Below are 11,877 nucleotides of genomic sequence, written 5' to 3'. Positions count from 1 at the left end.
CCCAGGATACCATTGGCCTTCTTGGCCACAAGGGCACATTGCTGCCTCATGCTTAACTTGGCGTCCACCAGCACTCCCAGGTCCTTCTCTGCAGAGCTGCTCTCCAGCAGGTCAGCCCCCAACCTGTACTGGTGCATGGGGTTATTCCTCCCCAGGTATTTTCCAGGTATTCCACCTCCAAGTATTTTCCAGTGACTGTTGAAAATATGCTCTAACAAGGTCGGAACAGCTACTAGCTCCAGCGGAGGTCTCTCTCTACCACTGCAAACAGTGGGAAGATCCTGTGCGGAGAAATAGCTGGGGTTTTGACAGCAGGAATGAACTCAGTAAGTCAACAGGAGCAAGTACTTGAGGCAGACAGTCTCAGGAACACCAACACTCTCCGGTATTTACCTAACGACTCATACAGAGGAGGATCCCTCCATCCAGGCTTGCTGACCAGTGCCTGATCAGGTGACAGCAGAGCTTGGGAAAGCAGTGGGAGCTCAGCTCTTCCTGACCATTGAGAATAAAAAAGCCTTATAGCAGGAAAAATATCCTCCTTTCACGTTCAGTCTGTCTTTACTCTGTCGCGCAATCTTTCTCCGCAGATGAAATTTGCGATTTTCACAGGAAAAGGTGAGAAAGCAGAAGAAAGAGGACAGAGTAGAAGGAAGAACTGCTATTTCTATTGACCCATATCAATAGGAAAGGACAGACTACACACGAATAAATATTTCCAAGTGAGATTCCCTAATTCCCAGCTTTTCTGGCAAAAGGATTCACAGATGGCATCTCTACCTTCGAAACATACAGATATCAACAGCACCTGCTGTAACTATTGACTTTTGCAATCACTCAAATGTCACAAGAAGAACTTTTTAATATTGGAGATTAATATACAGATAGTAACTGGCACAGAATTCATAGACTGATTTTTTAAAAGACCCTTTCCCTCAAAATAACTGAAAATCATYATACATATATGGAACCATTCACAACCTCTTTACACACAAAAAATGCATAACGTGGAAAGAAACTAGGGCATGACAAGTTTCACTTCAAGTGTGTTTTGAATGCKTTGACTGTAAACACAGTACAGCAAAAAGTGTGAATTACACATGGGAGACACTCAACTTATATATAGACCTTAAAACACATACAACTTTTCTGTAACATTAGATWACTGTTCATATTTTCAAGTAGAAAGTTTGAAACATTAATAGCAATTACCTATTTAAAGTCTTCCAGGAGTCCTCAGAATCTAACTATATATAACAGAAACACACAATCCGGTTGTCACAGCTGGCAAAAAAGATACTCAGTTGTCCTTGGTTTGTACTTTTGAGCATTTAAGAATTACCTTTTCCCCACACGTAGCTGGGAGGAATGCCCATTGCAACACACAATTAGTGAAAGTCAAACATGGGCCCAATACTGCAACTCACTTTCATTCAGGACAACTTTTCATACACAAGTCCCAAGGGTCTAATATATAAATGAAGTTACCCAAACACGTTCCCAAAACATCCCACGATTCATCTGGCTGAATACAAAGAGGGCTCTTACAAAATATAGGCAATTAGTTGATACAAGAGAAGCTTTTCAGAACTGAGCAACACTTTTGGGTTTGGGGGTTCAGTTTTCCATCCCTTTATTCAGACCCATACAGATAACAGCAGAGACCAAATAATGTAGATGATGCAAACTATTCCCCTCACCAGCTACGACGACTCTTTTCTTTCTTGACTAGCAATGCCCCCCCCGATACTGCATCCTCTCCTACCTCTGTCGAGTATTACACTTGTGAGAGATGCTCACCAGTGCTACCATGTATACAAAGACTTAAAAAACTCTCAAGGATAATGAGATATGGAGCTTCAAGTCTGCAAAAACACAGGAAAACTGAATTTGGTGTACGTAAAGTTTCTACCAGGCCTGCTTCTCATGCTGAAAAGTATTTGTGCACCAGAGGCCTGTGGCTCCAGCACAGGACACTGAAATCATTTCTGTGCAGACAGAATGACACTTGGTAATCACCCAGACACATTTYTCACAATTTACACTCCACTATTAGCTTTGAATTAACAGGCACTATAGTGTTTATATTAAATATATATATCGGTAAATTAACTAATGGAAAAGCAAATTTACCAGCCAAGAGTATTATAAAGGAGGAAGGAGCCTAATTAAAATCAGAATTAATGTAACTAATCAGGCAAACTTAGGCTTACAGCATTCTTTTATATGTTACTTATTAAAGTACCAGTAAAGTCTAAAATAAGATGTTTTAAATCTTAATTGTTTGTGTCAAAAATCCTTTACTTCTATTTCAATATTGGGAGCAGAACTTACATGACATTTCCCATTTTCATTTCTGTTATTAAAGGATTTTATAAAAGAATAGTGTGCGGTCACCATCTACAGCCCTAAGGGGCTGAGTACAAAAATAACATAAAAGATAACACAAACTCTACAAAACATTATTTTGATTAGATTTCACTCAAGCATGTTCTGTACTTTGGGGAAACTGATTTATCGTCTCTGACAGCAAGCACTCTTCCTCAGCTTCTCTGAGCAGTGATAATACTGCTTGAGATRCTGCTGGAAGAGAACTTCAAAATGGCTTACTTAGTTAGATATATTCACCAAACTAAACAAAAGTTTATCTTACAAACTTTAAAGAAAACACTAAAAAAAAATCCAAATAAATCACCTCTTTGTCCAAGTACTCAAGATTTCTCAAACACTTCCAAATTAAACATAATTAACTGACATGGTGGAAAACATACCTACTTGCTAGATATTTCCTCCACTGACAAAATGCACAGATTCATAGGCATTTTTCTATGGGCTGAGCCATCCCAGAAAGGCAGGTGCACACTGAGCCGAAATGAGGGCAGACCAGTCTTTGGGAAGACTTATGGTCAAGGCCCAAGACATTGAAAAGCTCATTTGTCACAGACAAACAAAATCTACTCACCTTCAAGACATTTTCGTTTCCAGAAGAAAAGTGTGAATTGGCTCATTTTTGGAAGATGTAAYGGTCCATCAGTTCTTGTAGTTAGACCTCTCTGCTGTTCCTCTTGTAAACTGGTATTCCGGACATCTGAAAAGAATTTCAATTTAAAATACAGCTCTCAAAGATACCATGCTACATAAACATTACATTTTCCTGCTTTTTAAATGGCACACTGAAAAGTTACCTGAAACCAACCTGATGGGTACAGTTACTGAATAACTATGTKGCCAGAGTTCAAAAGAGGCAGCAAGAGCTTCTTTCTTTACATCTTTGACCGTCACAGTTCACATATTTATTATCTGCATTACAGTAGCATGTTGAGAATTTAACCTGAAGATTGGGTGCGGGGAGCAGCGACTTATCCCTTTTCATTGCATCTCCTGCATTTTACTTATGGACATATATTTGCTACACTTAGGGTTATCTCAAAAGTAGTAACACTGTCTTTTTCTGCTTAATTTTGTCAAGGTAATAGATCAGCTTCCCCAGCCTCATTAGGGGCATCCCATTCCAACTGTGCCACACCACCAGGGCACTTGGGGGTTTTGAGGAGTTTGGTATATGTTTGGAAGCTAGGACTGAAAAGGCAAAGCAAAAGTATTTGGATTGTCAACGAGCAAATGCCATAGAAACAAACAGAAACAAATTCCCCAACAGGCCCATTTTGCAGCCAAAATAATTACATCGCTAGCAAGAATCACATCAAGTATATAAATGGATTGGTATGAGAATAGCCAAGGTCACGTTTTCTTATACCCAGCTTCTTGGAGGATTCCTCCCCCTTCAAGGCTTAACCCTAGGGCTCCACCCAAATCAAGAAACTCACTGTTTACCTACATCAATATGAATTGAACTAAAACATGCTATAATCTAGCAAATGCTGAGTGCTCCAGGACAGACCTCATGCCTATGAAATGTGAGAAATCCGTATTTGAGAGCCAGACACCTAGACTCTGACTGGTGCCACTGGATTTTCAGAGACAACCTCCAACTCATTAAAATCCGACATTAAAAGCAACTTAAATAAGCAAATATTAATGGATTTGGACTACCAGCTATTTAGGCAGATAGAATTTCAACACCGACTGTCCTGCAGTTCCTGTTTTCCCGTAACACACCGTAGCCTGTCCTTTGAAACGTCTGCCGAAGAGTTATAAAACTATCCGAGGCAGTGAAACTCTCCATCTATTTTAGCTTATTCAGGTCATACCCTCAAGGCTCCCAGTAGCCAGGAAGTCTAGGAAAAGACAGCTACTTCCCAATAATTACAGTGCAGTATGTACTATCCATTTTCATTTTCATGCTTGACTGCTTGAGATGCACAGTCTCAAGATTTTTCCCCCTTTGGCAGTGTCTGCAGGGTAAGTCCCACACTGCTTTGCAGACACACAGGTTTTGCATATATCCCATACTGTCAGTTCTTCTCAACTTGTTGCTGCAGCTTAAAAGAGCTGCAAAAAGAGAAGGCRAGTAGGAAGAATTTCATACAGACAACCTAGATTTAAGAACATCCACCACTGGAAAGTAATTGTCTTCAAGCAACTGCTCATATGCCCAGCATACGTGTGCAGTCCTGCTGGGAGCCACCCATTCCCAGCTCTCTAGAAACGTCAGAGTCCTCCACACAAATGGTAATCTCACCAGAGCTCCAAAAAACACAGTTTTGTTCCTGGATGACTCTGCAAAGTGAACAGTGCTTGGTGAGTATCTGAACACACATCCAGGTTTTTGCTGTAGAGCGATAGCAGACTTAGTTTGAGTGAAGAACGCTTCCATCAGCGTAATTTGAATGGGCCAGGGTAGGGGGGATAACTCTCTTCACACAGGCATAATCAAGCTCATAAGAGTCTCTAGTGGACCTCCAGGTTACTCTGGCAATAGCCCTGGTTTCTCAGTAGTGGCCTCAAAGAGCATCTGGAAGATCTAATCCTCTGATTATGGAAAGAAGTGCTCTCAACACACAAGCATGGCATAGTGCCTCTGCCCTGGAGATGTGAGGTTTCAAAGAAAAAATAGATTCAAATGAAATCTTAGGGAGCAACATGGAAAAAGCATGACTTGACTCATCTGCAAAGAAGAGAAATTAAGGAGGATTAAGTATTGTGACCTCTGAAGAAAATAGTGAGCTCACTGAGCACAAGAGGGAAAACTAGCTACTTGCTTGAGCAGGTTCTGTACTAAAATCTTTTCTGCTACTGATGACAGTTTCTTACTGGAGAAAAACAGGCTGTTTGAAGTGTCAAGATCTACCCAGCACTCAGTCCATGAAATGCAACAAGCACAAATCTGAGGTTAGGGGTCTCCAAGTCCTGCATCCATATGCGCCTCCCACAAAAGAAGCAGAAGGTTCCAGGGGCAAAACCACCTTGGCCAGGAGGGAATCAACAAAATTACACAAGCATCATCTGATTCAACACAGCGCATCACATTTTGCAAGACCCTGAGCTGTAGTCGATTTGAACAACTGACAATTCCCAGTGGAATTCAAGGCAAGAAATCAACTTCAAGGTAACATGGTTTCTGAAGAGGGCACTGATCAAATCACACAGAGTCTGGGGAATGATCTTGGCTGCGGTCAGAACCATGGGAAAGCAATCAGCTCACCAGCAAGTTTGAGGCACTGGCCCCCCAGATCAACTGCTTCCTGCCAAAGGGAAAGGGAAACCAGTACCAACCCGCCATCTGTAAGGGACATCATGATGGCTCTGTCTGTTGTGATTTGTATGTAATGGCCCTAGACATGGAAAATGACTCTGCAAACATTCCCTATGGCTCCGAGTGCTAGCACATTTGTATACAGCTATCTCTTCAGATGGCCATCTACCTGGGCACCTTACTGAGCTCCCAAACTTGACCACACCAAACAGTTCCCCTCAACAGTTTTCATTATCTCTCCCCAGCAGCTCTTAATCCCAAGGAATGGGCAACAGRTAATAGAACAGGAAAAGAGTATTCCTGGCTTAAAGCCAACACCTTTGCTCAGTCTTCTTCCCCACAAGGCTGCAGGAGAAACGTCTCTTAACAGAGAGAACACATCGAATCACCTAACCAGCTCTAGTATTTCCTCTAGTTACAGAGAGGAGAACATGCCCAAACTACAGGACATTGTACCTTGAGGAATCCAGAGAACCCATCAGACAGTGCTGTGTTTGTAAGTGAACCAGGAAGGTCAAAGTACTCTTGGTCAGCTATACAACATAGTAACCTTCACTGAGAGAGGCATAACAAATCCTTCCTGCATCCTACAAGTCCCAGCAGATTACAAAGTATCAACAAATAGGAACAGGCTGCAACCAGTCAATTAGCTTTTGTACTGAGACAACAGCAGAGCTTTAACCTTCACCCTGCTTTATATTCTCCGTCAAGTGTTTTTTTCCTGCTGGCACAAATATGAGACCACTGCAGGCCTTCCTTTTTCCACTTGGGAAGACACAAAAAGACAGGAGTCTTCCCAGCAACCCTGTGACTAGGGCATTCAAATATTCCCAAAGGGAGGTCCTAAAGCCACCGAGCAACACCTCAGATTTTAGTGTTCAGGTCGTCACAAGGAAACCAGGAAGAAAGCAGGTGACGTTAAGGAAAACTCAGAAATCAGTCTCCTTCTGCTGAGGTCCTTGGCACCACCAGCATGAGACCCCAGCACTACGTTTTCTCCACCAAAAAATAAATGTTTGGCTGATTGAAAGCCAGGGCTGGATACACCACACCAGTGGTGGAAACTGGAATCTTCTGGGGGATCCCCGAGTAGTCCAGAAATACGGAGGGATAATTGAGAGAAGTCTTTCATCCCTTTTGGCACCAAGTCCTCCTGTGCCTGGCAAAGKCCAAAACTGTTGCAGCCACAGCACTGGGCCCCAAATAAGCCGTAGACAACGTAGCCTGGCAAGGTATGGTGGCACAGTGATCCAGAGCTGCAGACACCAGGAGCACGTGGCCTTCGTTTATGAATGAAGCAAATTTGTTAAGCCAAAAAAGGAGCAGCCACAGCTCACAGTTCTCCAAAAACTCGATGTTTCCTGGCAACAGTACTAGACAAAAGGAACATGAAGAATGTTTTCTCACCAACTTGCTGCTGGATGACCCCCAGCACCTCCCTGCAGTGACACAGGGTGCTCTCTGACAGGGCAGCAGCCAACAGCTGATGAGTGCAGTGACACCAAGCATTGCTACACTCCTATTTGCTTGGCTTTGAGGTTGGGCTGACCACCTTTTCACTAGGATACTCCAAAAATAGCACACACTAACTCAACAAAGCCTAAGTTTGAACAGACCACAGAGAGGGCTTTGTTCACAGGTCGCACCACAGCAGTATAGTCACTCCGCAGAAGGATCCAAGGAGCAATGCAGGCCACACATGCAGAGAAGGGACATTCAGACTTCAAAGAGGTCACTGATCTCATTTGCAGAGTCCAGAAATGAAAGCCCATTAAAATAGCCTGCAAGTGCTGGGGTACAACTCAATGTGAGCCTGATGGGAGAGCGGAAAGCAAGCTTCATTGAAAAGTTAAAAAGATACCCTTTTCACTAAATTACCTGATGAATCATTATAATAAAAAATCTTTGTGATGTAACTATTTAATTAGACTGAGACTTRCACAAAGAACGTTCATAATTAGCTCTCAAAGTAATCCCCTGACCACCATCTGGAGCTCAGTCTAAATCTTGATCTCGCACACTCTAAACAACCATGCATGCGTGAAACCAGGATTTTAATATAAACATATCCGTGGATGAACCACATCATGACTTTAAATCCATGAAGTGAAAAAAGTTGACGGGAACACTAAAAAAACCTGAATCACTCATKCCATGGGCTCCTCTTAGACAGCTCTATAAAAGCACGTTCCAGAATAACCAGAGCRAGCCAGGGACAATTTATGTCTACTACATTTAGGGAAATGGTTTCAAAATGAATAAATAAAAAGGCAGGATTTATCAAACCAATCTCGCATCTAAAACAAAGTGTACCTGCCACCAAACAAAAACCTCAGATTATAGCAAATGAAGTTGATGCATGACACAGCCAACCRTCTTTCAGTAATATATAGGAGAATATCTTCCTAGAACTAGATTGTGACAGTAAACCAACTTACTCAAGACATAAAATAACTTATTTCCCCCTCACTCATGTACAAATAGCTCAAAAGATTTTACCATTAAAACACGCAGAAATTCCTTCACCAAAAGCACCATACAGGACTGGCTGTATTTTTGCTAACAAGCTCTCAACCTGTTTGAAAATCCTGTTTCCCACTGGGAAGTAAGAACTGTCTCGGACACCCCCCATGTACAAAGCCTCTTAACTAGAGAAAAATGAGTTTTATTTAATATACTCCTCTCAGCGTCATATGCTGAGCTCCCCACAGCAAAGCATTCAAGAGTGAGACATGCCATATCACAGAGGAATGCACCTAATCCTGTCAGTTCCAGAAGAATTCCTCTATTTTCAAGGAATTTTATCAGTCGGGTTTTAGACTCTGCAAGAAAGCCCAAAGCAGCAAGGAAAGAGGCATGGAGCAGGCAGAAACCTGTTATATTTGGTTCATATTTGAAAGCGAGTAATTGCAAGAATGACTTTTTTTTTCTTTTTTTCTCAAATTATAATGTGTGTGAAACCCCCAAAGCCTTCTACACTGGGAGGAATGGTCCCAGAGGCAAGACTTTATCGATAACTGGCCTATTTGCACACAAAATTTCTTCCAGCTAAAGGTATGTTTAAGTATAACCAAGTGTGAGCAAGATTGGAAACGACCGCCCGACTTCACCCAGACTTGGCACCAACGACGAGACCCCAAATGCTAGTCATTTCACCACGTACAGAGGGACAGGGAAGGGCTGCTCCCACTCCTCCAGGTACAAACTCAATTAGCTACTCACGTCATGCTGCGGACAAAGACACTGCTGTCACTGGGCCCGAGTATGCTAAACGATGGTTTATGCATACGTAGCTGAAGACTGCACTGCAAAAAAACTAACATTTTTTACATTCTAACTCCCACTTTCCTTGAAATGGTATTTTAATTAATTTTTATCTTCTACAGAAATAGGAAAGAGACAGAGGAGCGAGTTGTTTAAATGCCACATTTAAACAGTTACAAGCGTTACCCAGCTGAGACTCCCCTGCGATTGCTCGCTGCTTGGGACAGAAGTCTCTGCGCACAGCTAGACTGCCTTCAACTTGGAGCGGGGTAATTTTTAAGTTGTCGTTATTTTTGCCACAATATTTCCCTCTTGGCTGCAGCAACTGACGTTCGGCGGGGTTACACTAGACCAAAGTCCTATACAGCAAGTCAATATTTAACTTAAGCACTGTACTATTGAGACCTGCCTAGAGTATCTGATGGAGTAATTTATTAAATCTTACGCTAGCCTTTCTAACCAAGGATAACAAACAACAATTTATCTGCTTTATGAGAAGCAACATAGATAAATTCTACAAGGACAGCAGTTAGATTAGGTTTTAGTAAACTTAATAAAGGACCTAAAAGAAAATGCTTCCATAAAAGGGGATCTAAGCAATGTGACACGTACCTTGCAGAACAGGTTCAAGAGAGTAGCAGAAGCCACAGTGCAAAAGTCATTTAAAACTAGACGACACCAAGTTCTGGCAATTCAGCATTTTTCAAGAGAAAGCATTTTAAACACTGCAATTAACCCAWTAAATTTTGTCATAAAGGTTTATATAAAACTCCTGGGCCTTACAGTAAGAAGCATTTATTTCGCACTAAATAGCTGAACAGAATGTACAAACTGCTTTATTAATACAGACTTTAAAACGGTACAATAAACAAAAGACTGATTTTCTTAATGCATATTGTTCTTAATCTTTGTGAAGTTAAGCAAATTCTTTAGACCCCAGAAATATTCTTTGCATACCTTTGACATAAGTCATTAATAATATTCTCATCTCTAATTATCTCTCTGGATAGAGATCCTTCTGATGTCAAAACCAACTCTTTAAAATACAGCTCAGACCGAAACTGAGCACTGGAGAGTAATTTCTTGTTGACCACATCTGCTTCCATTCTTTATCCACCTGTTCACTGTCTCTGAATGTGGGGGTTTTTTGCTGGTACTCCCATCTTTACATTTAGCAAACTGCTTTTGTACTCTAAAATTGAACATCTGTTTAAATGATTTTAACATAGTTATTAGTGATAATCACTACAGGTAAACTTTTAAGATTTCCACAATTCTACTCTCCTAATCCTTTACATTCTAATATTAATATTTACCAGTTTGGTCATCACCCAAAAGTAAACTTTCAGAAATAACAAAATAAACAAAATAAAAATATTTGTTTTGTAAAAAAGTAGCAAGGGGGAGAGGGTGAATCTGTTGACTCTGAACGGGGTTTATCCTTCCAGAGAGATACACTCTCTCAACACTTGAGAGTACACTTCAGACTGTGATGAAATGAATTAACAAACCTCTGTCCTCAAGCATTTTGTCACTTAACTAGCGTCAATTCTAGTGCTCATCAGACCCCTCTGTAAGCTGATTCAACCTACTAAATTGGTAGAAAATTAGCCACACCAGAACACAAGAGACACAGTAAGTAATGCACAGCTCTTAGCTAGAGGCACTGGCTAGGAGGAGGAGGAGGGGAGCCGGGAGCAAGATCTTCTGGTTTCAGGAAAAACCAGACTACTAGGCCAGCTCCGCTGCCCAGGGAACCGCAGCCTCAGGGTGCACTTTCACAAGCAGCTTAACTGCTTTTCATCCATGACACTGCCAAAATGGGTGGACCTGCCTCTCCCTTTTATAGGTACTAGCGTTAATACCGGCACACAGGCAGCTCGATCAGCTCACTTTTTATACAGTGCTAGTTGCTAGCCAGTTCGACGGATGAATCCAGGCGATCACACAACCACAGGAGAGGCAACGGAAACATATAACCACACGGCTGGAAGAGAGGTGCATAGGGCCACCCCTTTTTGACAGTAGCATCATCTCAAATGCTCCTGAAATTCCATCCTTACTAACACGGTTACCATGAAAACGTGGGCTTTAACATCTCAACTGCCTTCTTGGAGCAGTCAGATCRGGAATCAAATCCACCTCAGAGAAAATGCAGGAGAAAGTGTTTCCTGCTGCTTTGAGAACAAGGTCAGGTTGTCAAGGCCAGTCTACCTCTGAGCTAGCATAACTAGAGCAGGAAAGAAGCTGCAAGAGAAGCCATAACATGGTCTTTGTAGTTTCAAGCAGCAACAGTCCCACAGAGCTCAACTGGGGAAGGAGAATGGCATGTTCCTATCCATTTTCTCCTAATGGTTTGTTTTTATTGCACTACACTTGCAAGTGTTGTTGATTTTTCCTGAAGCGATGGCAATGCATCTAAGCTTGAGGTCCTGGATTCTGCCCTGGGAACTGCCTTCGCGTATGAGGAGGCAAGGTGCTGTCTCCCTCACAGCTGAAGCGCTGCACTTCTTACCAGTAACCACCTTGTTTCTCCCCAGCGGGCAAGGCCAGGGACAGCCCAAGCGAAGCAAGCTCAGTGTCAGCTAGAGCCATCCCTTCCACTTTCCAAACTTCACGTCGGAGCAGAGAAGCGCACAAACTACCGCGCTTACCTTTCTGCTGAATAAGGCGCAGCGCTCCGGGAGCTTGCGCAGACTGCTCTGAGCCACCAGGAGCCTCTGGTACGTTTTGCCCAGACAGGATTAGGACGGACACCGCAATCTGGGCTCGGAAACGATCTGCTCCAGCGTCTGTCTGGAGAAGATTTACCTAAACGCTTCCTTCTTCGACGTTAATACCCCACAAGCGCTGCGCTGGCTCAGAAGCTTTTTATAGGCGCTATCGGCAGCTCGGTGCGCGAAGGAGCGCGAGCACTAGGCACACGCGCAGCGCTCAGGTGTAAAGCGGCGCCCCGA

The 11,877-nt window shown here is 42.5% G+C and overlaps 1 protein-coding gene across 2 annotated transcripts in view; it reads right to left on the bottom strand.

The window, feature by feature from the left end:
- The window catches only part of MAP3K13 (mitogen-activated protein kinase kinase kinase 13), an 80,836-nt gene extending 69,055 nt beyond the window's left edge, over positions 1-11,781 (bottom strand). For both annotated transcript variants that reach the window (XM_026075545.1, XM_026075546.1), the window contains exons 1-2: positions 11,575-11,781; positions 2,963-3,088 (exon numbers count right to left, since the gene is read on the bottom strand). The gene's annotated coding sequence lies outside the window, so the exon portion shown is untranslated. The remainder of the gene's footprint in view (positions 1-2,962; positions 3,089-11,574) is intronic.
- Between the last annotated feature and the right edge of the window lie 96 nt (positions 11,782-11,877).

This window comes from Apteryx rowi, unplaced genomic scaffold (assembly GCF_003343035.1).
Source record: "Apteryx rowi isolate R43461 unplaced genomic scaffold, aptRow1 scaffold_406, whole genome shotgun sequence".
In the NCBI taxonomy this organism is placed as follows: Eukaryota; Metazoa; Chordata; class Aves; order Apterygiformes; family Apterygidae; genus Apteryx; species Apteryx rowi.
This window is presented reverse-complemented; position numbering and strand designations above follow the sequence as displayed.